This window comes from Mirounga angustirostris, unplaced genomic scaffold (genome assembly GCF_029215605.1).
Source record: "Mirounga angustirostris isolate CCGP_5_RB_7025 unplaced genomic scaffold, mMirAng1.0.hap1 SCAF_9, whole genome shotgun sequence".
In the NCBI taxonomy this organism is placed as follows: domain Eukaryota; kingdom Metazoa; phylum Chordata; class Mammalia; order Carnivora; family Phocidae; genus Mirounga; species Mirounga angustirostris.
The window spans coordinates 13782603-13800758 of NW_026991717.1; the positions used below are offsets into that span (position 1 = coordinate 13782603).

Here is an 18156-nt window from a genome sequence, read left to right on the forward strand (position 1 = left end):
TCCCCTTTTTGAAGGCCTAACTCACCCCTTCGCAGAAGAAGAAACACAAAAGAATTTGTACTGTGTTGGATGCTATGTCCCTCATTTCCTGAAATTTCTGATGGGGGGCCCGCTCAGTGTTTAATAAGATCGGAATGCACCACTATAAACTTTAATCTTTGTTGAGAGAGAAACGGAAAAGGCCATTAAAGTCAGCACCGACCTGGCTTTGTTTCCAAGCAGGCAGAGTCCTGCGCAGGATGGGAACATTTGGAACCCTACCTGGACACGAGCCACACCGACAGAAGCCAGCCGAGTCCTGTTTTCAGAGCATGCTCCTCCATGGTATGGTCCTTGCTTCTTGCCATCTTCTAAGCTAGCTGGGCTTTGAACTGCACTCTGAAAGTTCCTTTTTTCCCCCCCTTTTTTGCAAATTACAGTACTCAAGTCAAAGACACGGGATTATTACATTCCAGTGTAAGGCCTCTGTGGGCCTTGCCCACCGAAGCTTCAACTCGTGTCCAACCTTTCATGGACGCTGAGGCTGACATGATTGCTGGGAAAGTTTTAAGAACAGGTTCCCTACAAGAAATACTTGCCTCCCACGTGGCCAGTTTTGTCCTGAGGTATTTTAGAACTACTATCTCCGATTGTAGAGCTCTTTCTGCTGAAGAGCAGAGGTTGAGAGTTGAGTTGTTAATTATCGTTTTCAGAGTGGAGTTCTCACATATTCTCTCCATTTTCCCAACCTCCCTCCCCACAGGTTCACCTCTGACCTCTCCTGGCTACCCTCCCTTTCTCTCTGTGACAAAATAGGGCAGTCACTTTTTTTCCCCTGTGAACTCCTTCCTGTCTGTGGTTCTCCCTCAAACATGCTTTACTCAGGGCCACTCAGACTCTCCTACACTCACCCCTCATCTCACATCCTTGTCTTTTTTTTAAAGGGCTCACTGGGTTTGTAGGCAGTATTTACTGTAACTTATTACATATTACATCCCAAGACTGTACTCTTTCTGTTTTGCTCATTACTGTTGTCTCAGCACACTGTAGGCCCTCAAATCATGTGTTGATTGAATGAATAAAAGATACTGTGGCAACTCTTCCTTAGGGATTCTGAAAAGGGGTTGTTAGATCTGTAGTTCTGTGAGCACTCTCCTTAACCACCATCAGCAGCTACACCACTGATTGCCTCCCCCTTCCCCACACATCCAGCCATTTTAGGTGAACCCTTACCTCAAAAAGGTGAGTCACTCTTTATGGAGCTCAGGACTGGGCCAGAACACACAGAGGCCTCGCTGGACTGTTTATAATATACAGAAACACATATGCACACAATTTGCCATCAGCTGCTAAAGTTTACTTGTGAAGTAAGTACACTGGTTTAGGGAAAAGGAAACGCTTTGCGAGGTGGCACTTACCAACACTGACTAGCTGTCAAGCCCTGGGTAAGTTTTCAGAACTACGAAGATGGTAAGACATAACCTCTGGCCACAAAGAGCTCACAGTCTGGGATGGGCAATAGTGAATCCAAAACAACCCGGGTGTGGCAGAGAGTGATGGACAAGCAAAGGCGACCCACCCACACGGGGACAGATTTTGCAGTTTCACAGAAACACTGAGGCTGTGTCTTTAGGGAGGACGTGAAGCCTTAGCCAGGTGGATAAAGGTAAAAGGCCTCCCTGGACAAGGGTACGGCCTGTATAAATGTCCAAGGGAGTGTGAGGGCAGAGTGACTCTCCTTTCCCCACTGCCATCAACATCTCCTGTAAGACTTAAAAAAAAAAAAAAATTGATCTCCTTTGGGATCCTGCAGAACATAAGTATTAAGTGGGCTGGGCTTATCCAACCTATAACAGCAGATAATGCTCTCCTGAGATGTCTATCTGAATTATCTAAGGAATCCCCCCTACAATAGGTCCCTGAGCCCTGAAACTAGCTAATAATGGCAGCTTCCCCCAAGTAAGAGTTAGGCAGAAACTGAATGTGATGACTTCTGTGTGTGTGTGTGTGTGTGTGTGTGTGTGTCTATGAGAGAGAGGGAGAGAGAGAGAAATAGACCCGAGAGCTAGTGAGATTTGCATTATCTGAGGAAAAGAGCGTGTCCCAGAAAAGGTGTGCCTTTACCAGACTTCTAAGGTGTGCTCACCCATTCAAAATGAGCCCTGGCTTTGCAAACTTCCTGAGTTGATCTGAAAAATAATTGAGAGTTGAAATCACAGCTCCAGGCACCCTAGAGAAAAAGGTGAATTGAGAAGGATCCTTGTGTTGCCAAAACACCCTATTGAAAGGTGAACAATTCAATGGTCAACTGATTGTTTTGTTTCTATGACACCAAACATCAGGGTTGTTTCCAAACATTTTTGTGTTTGGCATCACTTAGATAATACACTGGGATGATTCACATTTCATCCAGATATCTTCACATCCTGAAAGATATATCCTAATTGTCATTTAATTTGAGGTCAATGCATTAGCACAATGATGGACGGAGAAAGTGGCAGCCCTTGGGAAAGAGGTTCAAGTATAAAATCTAAAAGGCTAAGGAAACAAAAACAACTGAATCTCTCTCTCTTTTTTTTCTGCCATAGGTTTAGTGCTTTCCATATTTGCAAAGCAGAATTATTATTCTCACTACCCTCAAAGAGTGTCATGTCACCCAGCTATGATTTACCCTCCTACACAATGGGTTTAGGAATTGGTGAAAGACCATGTAATCACTAACCCTAATGTGTCACTGGTATCAAATCGGCATTTTTGTTATTATTATTGGTTTCTTGATTTTCACTAAAACCATAAAAAACAACCTATAACCAATTCATGTTTTACTCTTATTAGAAAAGGATCTTTGTCAGGCTGTTGGGTAATAAGAGGGAGGTGACTGACTCAAGAGGTCAAGTGACTTCTGAAAGGATAGGTGCCAACAAACCAAACAAGTAAAAACAAAACCAAAAAAACCCAGATAAGACATAATAATAAGCTGAAAAGTATTTAAAAGCAATCAAATGAAGATGTTGAGAATATTATACAAAAGAATAATTATATTTGTACAGTAGGTAAAATATAGATTACAATTTATAACAGGATACAGGAAGGAGACAGGAATTGTTTATGGGACCTTGTGACAGAATTTCAACAAATCTCTTTTAAAAGCTTTCTCTTTGCCTTGGCATTGAGTCCTGGGCAGCTCTGGCAGCCACGTGAGCTGAAATAAAATGACCAGATATTATAAGGTCTGAGAACAGAACCTGATCTGAACTCCAGATTCAGCTATGATCCTATCTTGCATCCAGTTCATGTACTGTCTGAAGCCTGATCGCCTCTCTATCTGAGAACATTAATCGGGGGTAGGTTTGCCTGTGGAAACTTTTCTAGTAGTTTCTTTAATGTCCCGTGGTTTATGAGAGCTTTAAGTTAGCCCTTTGGGCCTCCGTCCCCCAAGGAGATTATTTCCTTGAAGGTACTGGTTTAAAAGTGTGTATCTACATGAAGATAATCTAAGTGAAGTTGGAGGCTATTCTCACAGAAGCCTTCCTCCTATATGATGGTCCTTTCATGGGAGTTCGCATGAATGGCAGTCCTGCTCTTACGGTTGTTGTGGTAAATGTGTTAATATATGTGAGGGCTAACAACAGTGCTTGGCACATACTGAAAGCAATAAAATAATAGCTGTTCTCTTGTTATCATTATTCCTCTTGCAAGTCAGCTGGATGGGTAAATTAGGCCTCCTTGTACATTTCCATTGGGTTTGATGCAATTGTTAGTTTCCCTTGCTTTATCCTACCTCACTTTTCTTTTATGAGAGAGAGAGTGTGCATGCACGCAAGCCGGTGGAGGGATTTTGAGGGGTGGGGGGCAGAGGGGAAGGTAGAGAGAGAATCTTAAGCGGCCTCCATGCTCAGTGTGGAGCCCAGCATTGGGCTCGATCTCACAGCCCTGAGATCATGACCTGAACCAAAATCAAGAGTTGGGTGCTTAACTGACTGCGCCACCCAGGCACCACATTCCCGGTCCCATTTATGAATAGTAATCATTACTATTTATCGTGCAATCATTGTGTGCTAGACCTGGTGCTAAACCACCTTATATGTATCATCTCATTTAATCTTCCCCCAAAAACTTGTTATTTTTCTCATATCACAGGTGAGGAAACTGAGCTCTATGAGATTAAGAGATTTGAACAAAGTGGTACCACTGGTGTGAGCTGATCTGGGATCTGATCAGCGGTCCAGCGTCAGAGCTGGGTTTTCACTCCCACTCATTTCTGTTGCCATTTATTTCCTCATGATCGCTGCTGGACTCAGTGGTTGAACTGTGCGCCTGATGATCCCCCTTTGTCTTCCTTCGGGTTAGACCTCAACCCAGTGCCACCCAACCTCACCAACAATCCAGCCTGATCATCCCCAACACCCTCATTTTATATTTTTCTAAATTGAATAGTCTATCTCCATAGCCCGGAGGAACATCTTTCTATCAAAGACATTTAGAACAAGGGAGTTTTCACACTGGGACAGAAAACAGTAGTCAAACCCACCTCATAAAATTCACATGTGATTAAGTGGATAGATAAAATTTTTACCAGTCCTTGCTAAAAATCATTTTGCATCTTATATATAGTGGAAAACATCAATTCACCAGAATGTTTAGAAAATGGGGGGTCTCCAAGTAAGCTGGCATTTTTTGCTATTACTCGTTGATCAAGAAAACCTCAAACCCTTTGTTCCCATTGCCATGATTATCAAAATTGTTTTCTTCCCCACCTCAGCAGTCACAGTAAACTGAGCCTGCTTGGTTCTTTCTTTGATGATTTAGATTCTTATAGTTCTAAAGAGTCCATTTTATGGCTATGAATTGTTGGTATTTATTGCCACAAACATAGACTATGGAGGAGATTAAGAAGAGGGAGGGATTTTTTTCTGACTTGTTTTCTATCTGCTTAAGTCTATAGTATTTTTTTCTCCATTGGGGGTCACTTTTCTCCTTAATGTGAATCAATGCATAAAAGGAAAAGTTCACAGTTGACTGTTGGTTATGCTCACTTTAGTCATTGTATTATTTTATTTCATTTATCCCTTTCCCCTCTGCCTAATAGGGTGACACTGCTCAATTATTTTCTCTCCTCCTTGGCTCTCTTGGTTTTCCTCTCCCTCATTCCCAGGGAAGAACTACTTCCCCTTTTCTGTGTCCCTCTAAGCCATATATAGCATTTATAATCTTGTCTCATAGTTACTGGTCTACAACCTATTTCCCTGACTTCCTCTTTCCTCTTCACTCCCTCTTCTGCCCTGACATCTCCAATGCCTTTAATCCTTCAACAACTGTGGGTACCACCACATGTGGTGCTGAGATACCCCACCCTGATCTTAATAATATGGTCTGGTGTGGCAAGGGTGAGTACTAGGAACAAGGACACCAGAGTCCTGCCAATCCTTGGTTACATGACCTCAAGTAAGAGTAGAAAGTCTCTACTCTGAATGCAACATTAAGAACTTGATATGAGATAGAAGCCCACGTAGGTCAAGTTTCTTGTCCACTATCACACAACCATGGTTTGAACTCAGGACTTCTAGTTTGGATTCACTCTTTTTTTTTTTTTTAAATATTTTACTTATTTATTTGACAGAGAGAGAGATAGCGAGAGCAGGAACACAAGCAGGGGGAGTGGGAGAGGGAGAAGCAGGCCTCCCGCTGAGCAGGGAGCCCGATGCAGGGCTCGATCCCAGGACCCTGGGACCACGACCCGAGATGAAGGCAGACACTCAATGACTGAGCCACCCAGGCGCCCCTAGTTTGGACTCATTCTTTCTGCTTCATTTGTCATACGAGGCCCTCCTTACTGAGACGTATGTTGACTTTGGGCATAAAAACGAGACAGAATTATAGTTGTGAAGTTACTTTTGAAAATATTCAATGTTAAACATATAAGCACTGATACCTCATATGTGAACAACACCAATAGGTCTACTCAAAGATGCCACCCCTGACTCAAATCTGTGCTGAGAACCACAACAAAGGATAATCTTCTCGGGTGTGGATTCTACCAGAATAGTGAAGTTCTTGTCATATTTCCGTAGTACAACTTAACAAATTTCTTTATTGGCCCGAAGGCAAACCAGAGGGTTGAAGTTTGCTGATACTAACCTAAAGACTGATCACTTTTCCTTCTTACTATTACAATATAAATGAAAGAAAAGAAAGATGCCAAAGCTGGGCAAAATAAACATAAAAGCACAGACTGATAAATAACCTTTCATATAGTATATCTGTTAGTTAATCAGTTTAAGAGAAACAGCAGGAGTATTTCAAGTAAGAGTGTTGTTCAAAAACAAACAAAGCAAAAATAAATTAAAATAGGCAGTCACCAGCATTAGGTATTCCAAGAAGGCCAATGGGACTTTCCAGCTGTAGACAAATGGCAAAATCAGAATATGGAGGTTGGGGCCTTCCAGAATCATCTGAAAGGCACAGAAGGAGTTAAAATGTGAGTATTAAGCAGTGTCTGGTAGGTAAGACTGTGAATATAAACAGAACAAGCCAGCTCTGTCCTCACATCTAAGGGATTACCATGACAGAACCACAGGCATCATGCAGAAATGAAATGAGGATGGGAAAAGAGTTGTTGCCTCTGGGAACGCTAAGATGCCCACGACCCCCTCTTCCTGGCTGCAGGGCATGTGGCCTGGGGCAAAGATGGTCATATTAAAAAAATCATAAGGTGGTATGCAAATTCCCAAATACTCATTTTGCTCAGAACTCAGAAACTCATAAACTTTAGCAGATTTCCATGATATCTAAATGAAGTATAAACTATATACACTAAAGATGTTCGTTGCCTTTCATGTTTCCTATACAAAGGGCAACAGGACAGATATCCACCCCCAAAATCTCTAGGAGAAAAATACTTATAAAAAAATAAAATCCAATGACATTATTGGACACAAACCAGGTTCTTGGTAGGAGTCTTTTGTCATTAGTGAAAAATCAGTTACCTATTAATATTGTCATTTTTTTTTTAATCTAAAATATGCTCCAATGGGCTATAGAGGAAGATATCCTTAATTTGCTTCCCTGGTTGGTGGTCGCCTGAAGAAGGGACATGGAACTGCTGGTCCCAGGAAATTAAGAGAAGCAGTGACAGGGAGCTCAGCAGGAAGCTGATTTGAGACTAGCGTAATTGCCAAGATGATTAATTATTCCTTTGAGTTGTACACAAGTGTTCTTTCTCCCCTCTCCACCAGCATGCTGACTTCAGAAGAAGAGCTAGCCCACACTGGCGGGTCCAGCTGCCCAGACACAGCCAGTTCTGGGGCCCCATTCTGCCCCGCAGAGCAGCCACCAAGGTATGGGAGGCCTTCTTTTTCCACTGGAGAACTGCCCAAGGTGTCACCTTGTCACTGCTCACACCCTCTGTCTTCAAGAGAGTACTGTGCATTCCTCCATGTTTCTCAGCCCCTTGTGAAAGTATTTTTATTCAGGGCTTTTCTTTTGCTATTCGGGAGGAGACAGGAAGGTGATAAACTTCAACTGGAGTGCCTACTCTTAGCTAAGGGTTTTACCAATGTGGTTGCATGTGATCCTCCCCAAAGGCCCATTAGATTGGTATCATTTTCTGTACTGTACAAATAAAAGGGACTGAAGTCAGCATAGTAAAGAGCCGAGCCTGTAGGGCAGGGATAGGACCAGAACTCAAGTCTCTCCCACCCCAGAGTCCATTACTGTGGCATTCTACAAGACCCCCTCCCCAACGGAGCACCCAGTTCAACACAGGAGTGTTTTGTCCTTACACTAGAACCTGCATGCATGATCCTTCCCCAGAAAAGCCAATAGAAGAAGAGTGAGATAGGATAACAAAGGTATGTTTGGAAAATGTTTATCAGTTTCTTGGCTGAAGAAACCCAAGCTACTTGGCAGCCAGTATGATTCTATTCCAGTATATTGAAGAAGAGAGATGAATCAAGAGATGGTACAGTGTGTAGGGCTTAAGAGTCCTGTCCTTGGAACCATCTTGCCTGGGATTGTATCCCACATCTACCAGTTGTTATATTATAGACTTAAATACTCTTTGCTTCAGCTTTCTCCGCTGAGAAATGGGTATGTTAAATTGTACTTACCTCACAAAATTGTTTGAAGGATTAAATGATGCATGGACACTGCTTAGAGCTGTTCTTGGTGCCTAGTTATCAGCTGTTATGATCATCGGAGTAGCATTGTATACCCAACTAAGCAACCATTGATGAAGTGAAATAAACACAAACTTTGGGCTAAAAATCAGTGGCAAGAGAAAAAAAAAAAACTGGCAAAGCACGGCAGGAAAGAAAAAAGAATTGGTTCGACAACAATTTGGGTAAAGACAAGCTGGAAACTTGGGCTGGCCATGAGCTCAATATGAGTGAAAGCTGAAAGAAGGTAGGTGAATGCTTTATACTAACATAAAGCAGAGTGTCCTGAGAGTCTTCTGCCTCCTGCTCTGGTGGATCAGTCCTGAGCTAAATTGGTTCCATTTCTGGGCAAGTCTGTTAAGGGAGAAATTAATAACCCCAAACTACAGTGTGTCTAGAAAAGAAAGAGTGAAAGCAGGAGGGGTTTGGCAACTTCTCCATTTAAGGAGGTTGAATTTAGAAACGACAATGGGGAGAATCTTGACTCACTATTTAAAAGAATGTTGTAACTATGACAACTGTCCAAGTATGAAATGGGCTTATTTGTAGCTCATGAGCCCCCTGTCTCTGAAAACAAACTTGCCATGGATTTTGTTAAGAAGCTTGTTCATGGAAATCTGAATTACATACACTGTTGGAAGACTTCTTACTCTCTCTGACAGTTCCTGATTCTATGACAGAAAGATAAATCTGCCCATATCCACCTGCCTCTGATAACCAGCCCCCACATTTAGGACGCACCACGCTCACCAGTGACCATCCCCTCTGGTTTCTATGGTGGGCGGAGTTCTCCCTACGAGGAGGGGGAGTAGGCTGCTCAGTAGGACACCCACGGACTTATGCTTCTTGCTATTGAGCTGGATGCTTCCCAAAAACCAGGTGTATTTGTCCCCATTTCTATTTAAACTAGTTGCATCTGTTACTATAATTGCTTAGTTTCATTAAACATTATGTAAACTGGTGAAATATTACTGTTAGAAGACAGCAAGATGTTGTGTCTATGAGAACGAAGTTGAATGCTTTGGAAAGATTTGATGAAGGCTATTTGCTAAAAAGTAATTGCTGTTAAATTAGGTATGAGTTAGACAAATGTATAAGATTGGGAAAGATCATTAAAATTTAGATGGATTCTCTTCTGAGATTGCTCTGCAAGTTTTTAAGTTCTGGCTCCTCTTTGTAGACACTGAAAAATCATGGATGCTGCCTAATAAGTGTGATTTATGCAAAATGGCGATGTGGCACTCTGATGGGCAGGCCCATGTGCAGAAGTAAGGCCTTGACCTTATATCTAGAGGTTGACAAATTATAGATACATTTTAAGTTAAAAAGTTTATATATGATTTCTTTCTTATGATTCTCTGATGACTGGTATTTTAAATTTGTCATCAAGTTTCCAGCACCCATAACTGCACAGTCCTTTTATGACTGTTATTGCTCAGACAGTAACTAAAAAAGGTGGCTTCTGCTGTAACTGTTAGAGTGAATCGCACAACAGAGTGTCACCTTTAAATTCAATGGCAGGCAAAGGCTGGGACGAGGCATTCTGGATGGGGAGATGTGTGGTGAACATCGCCAAGCAAAGGGGAGGAGCCAACTGGGAAGGCTGGTGGGTCTGGGTCAGAGAAGTAGCTTTAGGATTCAAGCCCTGAGACAAGGGGGAGTAGGGTAAGGTCACTGCCAAATATTGGGTATTCCCATCACAAGATGAGAGGTACAAGTGTTTATAGATAAAGCCAAGAAACAAAAGCCAACCATCAGGACCTGAGCTGAGGTTCAGAGAGAGGAGAGAGGGATGCAGGAGGCAGGCACTCGGTGCCTTGCCTTAGTCAGATGGCGCAGCCTGTTCCCCACTGCTCGAAATGACCTCATATCAGTGTTGGTGTCTCAGAAGTTCCACCACGCACCTGTCAGTAGGTTTGGTTTTTTGTTTTGATCTACAAAGGGCATTTGATAAGAGGCAATAGAATTGGACTCGGTGATCTGGCATTGCCATAATCTTAGGCAGATCTTGAGCTAAGACCCTTGACCATACTTCCTCTCCATGGTCTTATCTGTCAAGAGACATTTTCATCTTCCTTAGGGTGAAGTCTGAGGAAATGGCAAGATAATATATGTAAAAACATTTTGACAGCAGTAAATAAATGTAAGCTTTTACTATGGTTTGCAAAGATTGGGTGGCGGGACCAATGTTTTGCAGTTTTTTCAAATAGGATTGGCTTCCTGGTATGGAAAATATGAACTTATGTAGGGGTAGAAGTTGGTAGAACTGCAACTATGAAGAGATTCCAAATAATTTATTTGTTTAATTATTGATATTATGGGGGCACCTGGGTGGCTCAATTGGTTAAGCGTCCAACTCTTCTTGATTTTGGCTTGGGTTTGAGATGAGTCCAGTGTGGAGCCTACTTAAAAAATATATATATATTGGTATTATGGCCACTGCTATTTTAGAACTAGCCATACATAGATGTATGTAAATATAAAATATATATTTTAAAATTTTATATTATTTATGGGGGGGAGGAGCAGAGGGAGAGGGACAGACAGACTTTGTGCTGAGCATGGAGCCTGATGTGGGCTTTGATCGCAGGACCCTGAGATCAGGACCTGAGCCAAAACCAAAAGTCAGATACTTAACCAACTAAGCCACCCACTAAACATGTATTTCATACATCCAAACCACAGGGTTGGATTTTAGTTTTTTTTTTCTCAAATGTTCTTTCGTCAGTTCTTTTGATTTAATTAAAATATTTCTAATTTGTCACAGGGATAAATAAAATGGAAGATGTACTACAAAGTGATGAAATAGACAGAATTATAAGATAAATCTGAGGTCTCAAACTCAGCTTCAGCATTATTAGCTGTGAGATCTGGAAGAGCCTCAAGTAAATTCCCACCTACATGATCCTCGGTTTCTAAACCTCTAAAAGAGGTGATAGCAAAGCTAACCTCAATGGGTTCTATGAGGATTAAATAGATTCATGATAATGCATGCAATTTGCCTAGTTTGATAGTGGGTACAAACGAAGCAGGCATCAAAATTAGTTTACATTGATATTATTCAATGGACAAATGAAATTTTTATACACTCAGCATTAGATAGCAGGATTATCCTTCAAAAGTTAAATGTTGAGTTTATTTGTCACTTTACAAAATGTATTATCATTTTCTGTGGGGATTCATAATTGGCCTGGTTTCAATGTGTAACTCTTCTATAGCACTTCAAATATCATTTAACTTACAATTATCAGACAAATACCAATTATGTGCAATGGTGTTTAGTGGGACCGTTTGAAGAAGGGAGAAACAAACACCGACACAGTTTGTTTGTTTCAGCCTTCTGCTGTGTCCCGTAAGACAAGAAAATTTAGAAGGCAAGTATCACTACTCAAAAACCTCATGGTCCAGGGGGAAGGAATTAAGATGAACACCGAAAATACAAACAGCTCCCCCTATAGGATAGTCTTGAAGTAATGGCCATACAGTGTGATGTAGATGATGAAGGATTTATGTAGTCATCTGCACATAGTTACTTAGCACCTGTTCCGTGCCAGGCACTGTTCTAGGCACTGGGATGGAAGCAAAGAATGAAACAATGGAAAGACATAGAGCAACTGTGTAAGTACATGCATAAGATGAGTGCAGGTGGTGGTAAGTGCCATGAAGAAAATAAAATCGGGCATTAAGAGAGTGACATGGGACTTATGGAGTGGGAGGTCAGATACACCAGCCTCTCCTAGGAGGTGACATACGGGTTGAGGTCTGAATGATGAGAAGGAACCAGCTATGACAGATTTGGGGGAAGCTGTTCCAAGTAGTGGAGGGGGGAATAATTGCTAAGAGCTCATAACAGCAAAAAGTTGTGATGGAAGGAAGGCCAGTGTGGCTTGAGCAGAACAGTGGAGGGGAAGTGGTAGGAATTGAGGTTGGAGAGATAGACTGGGCCCGAGTTCTTTAGTAGGGGGAATTCTGGACTGTGGCACCCAATGAGACATGAATGGGAGAGGTGGACTCTGAGCTAGTTTGGGAAGGAAATTGAGGATAAGGAAGGGCAACATAATCAAAGGCCCAAAAATGGTGAGATGTGGCCACTTCATGGCAAAGCGGGCAGTCTAATTTGAGTGGCCTGAAGGGCAGAAAAATGTTAGACATCCAGAGCCTAGGGTAGAAGCCACAGGAACCCTGAATGGACAGGAATCTGGCTTTCACAAAGCAGGAAGGGAGACTGATCCAGGTTTCCGAGAAGAAAGGGATGTGATGGAAATTACATTCACGAAAGGAAAGCCTGGCAGGGCTGAGCTAGGTAGAGGACAGGGGAAAGACTGAAGTCATGAAGGTCAGCCGAGATGAGTCAAAGTCCGGTGTCCTCAAACTTGAGTGGGCATCTGAACCATCCAAAGGGCTTGTTAAAACTCAGCATCTTTGCCCTGTCCACAGAGCTGCTGAGTCAGTAGATCTGGGGTGAGGTGTGAGGGTCTACATTTCTAATAAGGTCCCAGGTGATGCTGATGCAGCTGGTCTGATTCAGAGGGCCGTTGCCCAAAGCAACCCTAGTGGGCATGGGATCCAGGGTTAGGGGACCAGGCTTCCGAGTCTAACATAGTGACAAGAGGCTATGTGGACTTGGGACAGTCATTTCACTGCTCTAAACTTCCCTGTTTTCATCAGGAAAGGAAGAAAAAAATAATTATATTCAAAGATTCCATGATGTTTAACTAAAACGGTGTATTTACGACACCTAGCAGAATGTCTGACATAGTAATTGCTTCTCAGGTGAGTTGAGTCTGAAATGATGAGGATTTGGACTCTGTAAGAAATGGAGAGGAAGGGATATGTTTAAGAGAAAAGGAACATTTTTAAATTTTATTTTGTTTGTTTATTAAAGCAAATGGCCTCATTCTGTGTGGTCTATACAAGCTGGAGTGCATCAGAGTGTGTTCTCAAGTTAATGCTGCCCTTACCTCCTGAGTGGAAATTGGGTCATGCAAACAGCTAGTGATTTTATAAATAATGGCAGCATTCTCTAGTTAATCATAAAGAATAGTTCTGAAATATTCTGAATTTATTGGTGAGAACACCATGCATTACATGTTTAAAAGACATTTAAAAGCATTGTGGGCATTTCATGGTGATGAAATATTTGAATCAGAGGGTATATCTCAGGATTCTGAGGAAGATTTCTTGCTGGGTAAATAATTCTGCAGTGAGGATTTCAGCTTTGTATCTTGTGTCTGTTTCTCTTGACCATATTTGAAAAAAAGAAAGACTTCATTATAATTTTGAAAATCTTCATATAACACTCTCCATGCACATTTTCTAAGCACATTTAAGCATTAACCCTCTGCATGACTTAAAGACTATTACCATCCCCATTTCACAGATGGGGAAACTGAGCATTAAACGATGTGCCAAGATTACAAAGCATGCAAGAATCGGAGCCAAGGTTTGAACCTGGGCTCTCTAGGCCAGGCTGCCTTTCCCTCTATTGCTGTGACCTTCAGTGTAGAAACTCACAGTGCCGATGTCTCTTTAGATGGAAGTTTACAAACTTAGAGGCCAGAAGATGGGAGTGTACAAAGGTAGTGTAAATTTGTGAAGGAAACTCCAAGAAAGCAGGAGTAGAGGCTATACAGAAATGAGAAAAAAAGTGGCCCATCTTACATGGGAAACTGCTGGTTTTTCTTCCAGGTAAATACCCACTAGAACAGAAGCTCCATGAAGACAGAGATTTTTGGTTTGCAGTTGTTTCCCCCACTGAGTTATGCCTAGCTCCTAAGCCGTGTACCTGCCCAATAGTATGTACTCAAGAAAAATTTGTTGAATAAGTAAATGTAGAATGCAAGAATGTCATCCAATTCTAACTAGGTTCTTTATTTTTTTTAAAAGAAAAGGCAGATATCCAAAATATATATGCAATTTCCACATTTATATGTCACTCTATTAAAAAAAAAAACAAAAAAAACCGTGGGCAAATGGTAATATGTTTGCAGGCTGGGTTTGGCCAGTGAGGAGGATGTGGCCCTTGGGTAGCTAATTTAAGACCCTAATCCTGTAGTAAAAAGGCATTAACTGTGTGCAAATGGTAGACATTTAGAATGGTAGTAATCTTGATTTGAGCTTTGTTCCAGAAGTAAATTTAGCATTTGAGAAAAACTAGATACAAAAAAAAAAAAAAAAAAAAAGGAAAAGAAAAGAAAGAAAAGAGAAAATCCATACAAAACTCATGATTGGGTAGAACAGAATTTCTAAGTGTTGCCGCATTTCCAAGTTGTAATTCCAGTTATTGTACAGCTCTGCTAAACTTTAATTTGTAGGAAAAAAAAACTTTAATTTGTTTGGCAGAGAAAAATATTTCCATGCTTTGATTATATAAAGTAGTTCAGAAGATACATGTAAGAAGTACTAATATGCCTTGAGCTGTATCATCCTCTTTAATTTCAAATGCCAGTGGCAAGGGAAGGAAGCCAGTTTCTGCCTGAAACACCAAGTCCTAGAAGCAAAACAAGCCTGGTTGGTGCAATTTATCACCCCAATCCAAGCAGCAGGATCGTGCATTGCCTTGACTATTTTTCTAGGTCAAGTATTTTGACAATGTCCACAGCCTTGAACTCTAGAGTTGTACAGAAACAAAAGAAAAAATCTACCCTGGAAGCAGTGGTTCTACTCCTTATAAATGTTACGTGAATTGACTAATAAACTAAATTTAGCATGAAGGGGACAAAAGAACACCTGACTTCAGATGAATGCCTAGGAGAGCAGGGAGAAGATTTTTCTTAGTCATATTCGTAACTTGAGTTGAAATATATGCAAAATAAACAAGAGAGGCAGGGCATGCCAAAGACTGGGAGTCCTGTCAAGGAGAAGTCAGCGAGAGAAACTTTTGCAGGTGTCTGGAGGTGAATCTTTGTCAGCTGAGCCAAGTCCTTGTTTGACCTGACGATTTCACACATTGCTGAGAGCTTGGTTCATAGATACCAACTTTTTCCTTTGCTTTATTGGTTTTGGCTCCTGATGACCTCTTCTAACAGAACAGCCTCTAATGTCCTGGAAGCCTCATCATCATCACTCAATTTGGGATGAGAATTTTTTTTTTTTCAACAGAGTGCAACACAGAGAAAGGAGGCTGCTCCTAGCAACTCCTCCAATGCAGCCTGAGGGAATAACTCAAGCAATCCGAGAAAATGCATAAAGAAAAATGAATGTCAGGAAGAATTATAGGAACCATATTAACTTTCATGCCCAATTACTTGAAATCTGTATATTGGGGCTTGGAATTCAAATGCAAGCAAAGAAACTGGTGCACAATGTTCACTCATTAGAGTTGATGTATCATTGTTATTATACTATCAAATGAGGAAATGGAGCAAAAAAGTCGTGCAGATTTAAAAAGAAGACAACTTTGAGAATTCTTATCTTTTATCCAGGGCCGCCATGTTGAATGCTGTCCAGGTTGAACATCCTGTTACTTCCTGCTGCATCATCCATATAAACTAAGATTTAAATGGTGCCCCGCTGGAGTTGTGCATCATGGCAGGCTACCATCCATTCTGATTAAGAACACAGAAAAACATATGGATGCCTTGAACGAACAGAGAGCATTGATAACTAGTCTATGGCTGTAGGCACAATTAAAGGATTTGTGGAAACAATAGTAATATGGATCTTTGGCTAGAACTGAAAGTTGCTTTGAATTTTTAATATGGCTTTTGCCCTGAAGACAAATCACTGTTTTGATTCCATTCATAGAAAACATTTGGTCATTTCAGGAAAAGAAGGTAGAGAAGCAAAGAGAAGCCAATGGGCTCTTCCCCATAAGGCTGTTGTGAAGATTGGATCTTAGGTACAGAGCTCCACTCATGATGTATGCTTATAAGTATTAGCTAGCGAAGCTGGTATTAGCATGATCTTGGCTTATTACAGATATTAAAGAGAAGGAATTGGATATGATTCTAGTATGAAAATCAAATAGGTATACAGGTGTTTTTTTTTGAGTTTAACAAAATGTTTTTCCATTCTCATCTAAATAAATATTGCACCTCCTCCTTTTCCTTCTTCTTGTGCTTTCTTGCTAACTCTTTCTACCTTTGCGATCTCTGTCCAATACACACTACATTACATATACAGATGAATAGATAACAGTATTTAAGAAGAAAAAAAAGAAAAGGCAAAGCTTATCACGTCTCAGTGACAAGGGGTGTGTACACATAATTTTGGGTTTTATTTCTCATGGGTAGGTCAGGTGAGTTAGTTGAAATACGCATTCACTCAATTATTCATCCATTTGACAAATATCTTTAAGTGGCTTCTATATGTCATGACAGACTCTGAGGATGTGATGACAAATAAGATTTAGTCCTTAAGGAGCCCCTATTAAATGAATCAGTTTACATAAAAACTCTGTATTTTCTTTTTTTTTTTTTTAAAGATTTTATTTATTTATTCATGAGAGACAGAGACAGAGAGAGAGAGGCAGAGGGAGAAGCAGGCTCCCAAGGAGCAGGAAGCCCGATGCGGGACTCGATCCCAGGACCCTGAGATCATGACCTGAGCCGAAGGCAGACGCTTAACCATCTGAGCCACCCAGGTGCCCCAAAACTCTGTATTTTCTGAATGGAGATGCATCAGTATCATTCTAAAAAAGATACAGTATGTCTTCACAGTGGGATCCCCTCCCCTGATAAAACCTCTCAATACATGTATCAAAGTGAAAATCTATTAATCAGTATTTTAGCTGTTTATTACATAGACAACACACATTACTTCTTTCTCATATTCTCTGAATAGAATCACAAGACATAAAGCCCACAGACTCCAGGTGACTCTCCACCTCCCCTCATTTTTGCTTGATTCTTCTCTATCTGTTGCGTAGAGTTGATCTTTCCTAGGAGGTCATTTAGCCCAAACTCTTGTTTAGAAGAACACCCCCCTAAAGCTAGCATCTCAGTAACTTAAAGGTAGTGATTCTTTAAGACTAGAGGGTTCTCTCAGAATAAATATTTGGTTTGAGGGTGAAAGGTGAACAGTTACGGAACACAGCCATCTCCAGGTAGCATGTATTGATTGTATCCTATTCTGCGCAAAGTGCTATATTGATATGTGTATGGGGAAAAAGGTGGCTAGAGCCTACCCTTCCAGCATGGGGGCTCATAAACTCACCAACATAAGGGCAAATACACTCACAATTTTTAAGGAAGTCAGGTAGGTACTAGTGAAGAGGGATGACCACGGTACTGATTAAAGAGAGGTTAAGTTTGTGGGGGGTGGGGTGGGAGGGATGGGGTGACTGGGTGATAGACACTGGGGAGAGTATGTGTTCTGGTAAGCGCTGTGAATTGTGCAAGACTGTTGAATCTCAGATCTGTACCTCTGAAACAAATAATGCAATATATGTTAAGAAAAAAAAAAGAAGAAGAAGGTAGCGGGAGGGGAAGAATGAAGTGGGGGAAATCGGAGGGGTAGACGAACCATGAGAGACGATGGACTCTGAAAAACAAACAGGGTTCTGGAGGGGAGGGGGGTGGGAGGATGGGTTAGCCTGGTGGTGGGGATTGAGGAGGGCACATTCTGCATGGAGCACTGGGTGTTATGCACAAACAATGAATCATGGAACACTTCATCTAAAACTAATGATGTAATGTATGGGGATTAACATAAGAATAAAAAAAATTAAAAAAATAAAATAAAGAGAGGTTAAGTTTAACACAGATTAATGTATATATTCTGACTTAGGTAAATATTAGGGAGTGCCCCCATCCTTAAAGTCTTCATGTGTTTTCTCTAAAATGGGCTCTACTCCTTAAAATTTTAATTAATAAAATGAAAAAGAAGTAATAAGACTTGATAAACATATACAGTTGCATAATCACCATCACAAACATGATATGGAACAGCTCTCTCACCCCAAAATGTTCCCATGTGCCTATTGGAAGTCAATACCTCTCCCACTCTCTGCCTCTTGATACTGTCTATCACTACAGTTTTGCCTTTTTTAGAATTTGAAATAAATGGAATCACAGGTAGA

General features: G+C 41.1%; 1 long non-coding RNA gene across 1 annotated transcript; it reads left to right on the forward strand.

Moving 5' to 3' along the window:
* Window positions 1-221: 221 nt before the first annotated feature.
* LOC135365695 (uncharacterized) lies at window positions 222-16109 on the forward strand. Its single transcript, XR_010413905.1, has 3 exons — window positions 222-324; window positions 7215-7316; window positions 15560-16109. It is a non-coding gene; the product is annotated as an uncharacterized LOC135365695 (long non-coding RNA).
* Window positions 16110-18156: the final 2047 nt, after the last annotated feature.